Source organism: Clinocottus analis, unplaced genomic scaffold (genome assembly GCF_023055335.1).
Source record: "Clinocottus analis isolate CAN_PGR_092001 unplaced genomic scaffold, fCliAna1.0.p SCAF_12, whole genome shotgun sequence".
NCBI classification, from domain to species: Eukaryota; Metazoa; Chordata; class Actinopteri; order Perciformes; family Cottidae; genus Clinocottus; species Clinocottus analis.
The window spans coordinates 15,219,267-15,225,469 of NW_027175843.1; positions in this window are offsets into that span (position 1 = coordinate 15,219,267).

Genomic DNA, 6,203 nt, shown 5'->3' on the forward strand with positions numbered 1-6,203 from the left:
CTAACACACACAGTAATGATTTACTAGTCAGTGGGTTTGGACTGAGACATAGTGTTTCTATTTACTTGAATTAACCCATATATATTTGTATTTCTATACATTGTCATTTGTCATTGTTTAATACGTTCATGAATATGTATTTATTTCAATATGAATACATTTAAACTGTTGTCCCCAAACAGAGACTGTTAGCATCACCATGTGGCTCAACAGACAACTTACACTCTTTTATAATTATACTGTTCAGTTGGTTCAGCATCACCAGTCTGTCAACATGTTGCCGATGATCTAGCATTGATACTAAGATTTTAAGAATTACACATGAGTCACCAAACAAAACAGCATAAATCCTCAAACTCTTTTAAGATTGTGTCTTCTTCAGGTACTTATTCACATTAATACAAAAGGGTGAGAGTTACAGAGCGCTTTTTTTTTTACTATTTATTTTGTTTGTATGATTGTTTCTTTTTATATGCCATTAACATGTGATGTTTTTTTTTGGTTAAATATTAGGTTTTTATAAATAATATTTTAAGAGCCCCCAATCACTTGATGTCACAGCTCTTATGAATCAAATGAGGAGGTGAGCCACTTCAACGCTATGCTCATTATTTTTTTGCTTAATAAATTATGTATGTAGAGCTTGAGACCAGAGTGAATCAAGATTAGCTTTCAAAATAATTACCTTGAATCATCGACGAGTGACTCACATGTAATTAGTGCACTTGAAAACTGCATCAGAAAATACAAACATGGAAAATTAAACACTTATGACAATACTGAATATACAAAAACAACAATATTTGGTTTGAGAAATCAAGAAGTGGAGCCCGTTTTCTTCATGACTGCAATCTGAAACATTATCTTTTCTTTGATTGGCTTAAAACTAATATTGCAGGCTGGTTTTGAGAGCAAGCAAACAATAGATATTAGGGTTTTTTTCTGAAATATCTGAAGTTTTTGTATAAATTAAGATCATCTCTGGAGAGACCTGGGAGACATTTTTCCCATTTCTGTAAACGTCAGAGAGAAGAGTCATTTGGAAGGGAAAGAAGAAAGAACCACACATTAACTTCAACACTGAATCTTAATTTAGTGGTTAATAGCATGTGGAATAAATACTTTAGCGTCTCCCTTTACCTCTGCAGCTGATTTGTATGTATTGCCACCTTGTGGATAACTCCCAGAACTGCACATGGTACTGTACAAATGAATGGAGGAATGAAAAGCAGTAAGAAGATTGCTACATTTGCACATTACATAGCCAGAACTGTTCTCCTCTTCTATATCTAATGTTTCTTTCACAAAGGGCACCATGCTTGTTTTGAATGTTTTAAAAAGATGATTCTAATGTGTCAGATGCAGAAGGTAGCTCGAGATCTAAGAGAGCCATTAAAAGTGGTAAACAAACTCAAGCTCTTTTAATTCGTAATTACCCCATGGCCTTTCCTCTAGCACCAATCTGAAGAACCAGTATTTAACTGGTTTAGTGGCATTCAATCTGCACTCTCAGGCACTGGTCTATTGATTTGGATCAATATAACCTTCCTGTTCCCCAAATGGATCTCTTAGCAGCTTGACCAATAACAAACCAGGCATCCAGTATCTGCACAACACAAAGATTTCCCTCAGAGAAAACTCAGTCTCCTCTTTTCGGCTGACCAGCCGTCAGCACATTCACATCAAGCTTAAAGCACAGAAAACGCTTGTCCACATCAAGACATCGAGCCATAGCCTCCAAAGTGTCCCAGCTGCTGGCCGCAGTTTATCTGCATCATTGGAACGTGTTGAAAGTGTGTGTGTATGTGTGTGTGTGTGTGTGTGTGTGTGTGTGTGTGTGTGTGTGTGTGTGTGTGTGTGTGTGTGTGTGTGTGTGTGTGTGTGTGTGTGTGTGTGTGTGTGTGTGTGTTTATATCAGACAATGGAGCCCAAACTTCCTCTTATTACCCAAGTTTGAAACTAGAAACCTTCCATCAGTCCTCTGTTGGTTGAAAGATTCAGAAAACCTTTTTTCATCAGGGATAAAATGAGCTTGGCACCAGCTGAGGGTTTTGGCTTTCCTTCCAAGGTCATCCTCGCTTTGAGGTAGGCACTTTTTGTCAACAGACTGGGTATATTTAAGAGGGCAGACTACAAAGATAAAGCAACCACAAAATGGAATGCCAGCAGACTGATTTGTACTGAAATGTGTCCACAAACAAACCTTAAATTCAAACGCTAAAACACATTCTTTGATCAAGTATAAATCAAATATAAATGTTATTCCCATTGTTACGATTTATTTCACAGAGTGCATTACACAGGACTGCTTTGGAAGCTCATAAGTCAAGGTACAGAAGCAGTTGTTTTATTTTGGGTCCCAGAAAGAGATTCTAAATGAATCTGCATCTCCGGTCTTTTGATTTCCATGCACGTTTTCATGATCTGGCAGTGAAGAGAATGGGATGCAGACTTCATTGTCATCTCTCTTCTTTTGTCTCAGCACACTCTAAAAAAAAGTATTGACGTCATTTGATTCAAGATTCAGAATATTTTTATTGTCATATACACAGATAACAGACAGTTACTCCGTACAATGAAAAGCTTATTTTGCTAAGTCCTCCTTACAGAATTGGAATAAACATAAGGTAAAAAAATATATATAATTAGAAAAAAAACACATTAGTTGTTGTTAAGGGTGACGTGTTCTCAGACCCTGTTTCTTTTTGCCTCAAAGGTTTTGTAGCAGGCTGACGTCATGCTGCAGAAGCCATGCAAAGATGATGGGCGCTTTGTTCAAGGGGTCCATTATCCTGCTGGAAATCTCTGTGGGAAAACAGTGCTTTTATGCCTATATGCGACAATATAATTATTGAGAACTGATTACCATTGTTCTCTGTCATCAGTTTTTGTAAGGTGTGAGGTCATCTGGCAGCTTTAAGGCCAAGCTGTTTGAGCTATAAACCTGTACGACACGGACGCTGTTCTGCACTGTGTGTATGCCTCATCTGGTCTCAATAGTACACTTTCCATTTAGAGACAGCAACAACGGTCAACATGTACAGTTTCATATTGTATAAATATATAACACAGAGTCTAGGTATTCTATTCCATTTTTGAGATTGCATTCCTGAGCTATATAAAACTTTGACAGAGGATGCATCTTCCTCTTAAAGTCATATTTAACAAATATATGGATTGACCTGATGGGGGTGCTATATTTACAGGTCTTTAAAATATATATCAAGGAAATACAATAGCATATATATTAAGAACATTTGATTTAAGAAACCTTTCAATCAGATGTTGAAATTATTATGATTTTGGGACCTACACATGTCACCATGAGCCATAAATCATTGAGAAAACTTTGTTTCTATGCATGTTTAGTAAATTGATTAATAATTTTCAGTAGACCTGCCATCAAATCCTAAAAGAAAGCCAGCAACTAAATGCAATTGAGTGATTTGAACACTGTAAGTCATGTTTGTATATGTGATCAGCAAGATATGCTTCTATACAATTGTGATTTTTCCTTTGAAGACAAACCATGACATAATTTACATACTATATATAAATAAACATTTCAAACATGTATTACAAACACATCCCTTTGCCTCTTAGCAACATAGCCCTTCGTGGTTCACAATACCTTTTTCAAACATTGTTTTTGTGGCCTTGAACGTGAGTCTGTACCATCTTAGATTCTCTCCTTCATTATTAAAAACAGTATTTCCACCAGCTGCTATCAAGTTCCCCTTTCACTCATCAGTCAGGCATGCAGATCTAAGGTTACTGCTTTGATTAATTCATTGTGCCTGTCAATGCAGTAATGAATTAATAAGCAACCATTTTATAATGACATGGCTTTTTAACTTTAAAGTTGTAACACAAAAATCTGTCAGACATTATTATCTTTGAAGGCAATTTATCTGCTCTTACTGAGGAGTATTTGACAGTTATACATTAAGACATTCGCACCAATAAGCTGTCAAGTAAAGCCTTGCTGTGTATCATTATTCCAGATATTATATTACACAGTGAGATCATACTTTAATCATGAAGTAGCGTACACAACATGTTATGGTTGTTGCTGCACATGAGGACATAGTTTGTCTTCAGACATGTACCCTCATTCAGCTTCAAAAAACAAATAAACACTGAAAGGTTGACTTTATAATTTTAATTTAATGTAAAACATGTATTTTGAAAAAACAAATCTTCCTCAGTTAAAAGCTGAAATTACCAACCATGCAGAGCACATCAATCTACACTATAACAGGCCATTCATTGGCTGTTTAAATGATCGAATGTAATTAAAATTGCAACTTTTAATAATGTGCAAAGTGGAAGCATTATGTGTTTGTTCTGTCCATTAGTAATCTGCATGATTTGAGTGTGTGAAAGTGTACAAAATAAAAAACTGGAACGCCTGCTCTGTTCAGAACCTTTACATCTTCTACTGGCTTTTATAGTTCATATGTTTTCCTCTTTCTTTGTTACAGTGGCGTACAGCAGTGCCAAGATGGGTTTAGACTACAGTATGTGTTGGAAGAAAAACTCTTGAATGAATGTGGCGGGCCTGGGTTGGACATCTAGTAACACACGCTGTGATTTTCTGCTGGGACTTCTATCCAATGAAAATAAAGCCAGCATCTATTCTGGTCTCCATTCAGAACCGGGAGGCTAAGTGGACACAAGTCCCAGACAGAGACACAGACACCCTGCCCCGCATCACTGGGCTTGGCTCTGTACTCTCCACGACCAAAGCCTCTGTTGTTTTAAGAATTTTAGGTTGGTTTTACCGCCATCACCACTGCTCTGCTGCAACAGATTTATCTTTATATGCTTAAAACTCGACCACTGCTTGTATTTCTGAAGGCAATGACTGACTATATATCCTAATCAATACATCCAGCTTGCTAAAATAAGGCCACAGACCACTCAATAGTTCGTTTTTTTTATTTCTGCATGCACAGTAGCAAAGTGCATGCTGGAGTAAAAGTCAATACCAGAATCTAAAAATACTCGTATACAAATAAATGGAGTATTTAAGATTCTACTAAAGTAAATGTATACAAATGTAATCTAAGAGGAATTATATTTTATAACCTATTAAAAAAATACTCATGTAAAATATACAAAAGTGGATTTGCAGTATTTGAGTTTTCAGTCCCCAACAGGTTTTGCACTGAAGTTCCCAGAAATGACTTGCAACTATTTTTTTTTTTCAAAACTTACATTTGATAAAAAAAATTGGGGTTCAATGTCTTACTTAGTGACTTGTAAACAGGACCCGGGAACAAGTAATAACATTAGCAAAATGACAAACTCATTTAAGGCACACTCAACAGCAGGATATCTTTCAATCTGTCAACTATAGAGCATACAATTGTTAATCTTTATATGAATACACTGTGGATTACTATTTTAACTCAGATCACATAAGTGATTACAAAATCAAACCAGAGTCCAGAGTATAAATTGTTCATTATTGTCGGGGCGGTAGCACAATAGCGCTGTGTGTTTTTTGTTGTTGTTGTGGAGTGCCAGTGTGATTTAAAGCTGCTGACAGCACCAGACGCTTACACTGCACTAGGCTCCTGCTGTCTCTCGTTCTCTATCATTTGTATCGATGCATATAGCCTGTCTGCTATCCTGACAGTAAATCTTGACTTCTCTTCAGTCTCTTCTCACTCCCCCGCCTCCGTCACCAATCCCTAGGCCTACTCTGTCCTTTCCCTCTTACTTCTGCTTTCTCTGTTTTTCGCTTTCTTCAGAGCTTTCACAGACTTTCACAAGATTGTAAGATTTTTTTTTTTTTCAAATGGCTGAACCTGGCACAAGTCTCAGGTAAATGAACTCACTTGAATCAAAGCATCCGCATATTTGGTCAATACATACAGATTCTTGGCGTGAGCATGGGCAGAGGATGCTAATGATTATTAATATGATTGTTTTCATGTGGTGTCTTATCTCTGACTGCCTCCTGCTTCGTTCTGACCATTTTATTTAATTGCCTTCTTGATGCCCCCTTGCTTTTAGATACATATAAAGTATGTTCATTTATGAAAAGACCAGAACACAGTAAATGGAGATCTGGACCAGTTTAACACTAGAGTTCATTGACCTATAGAGTGGAAACATTACACACCAACACATGTGTACATTTTCTAAGCCTCTCACAAACTCATACACACACCAGAGAGAGAGAGAGAGAGAGA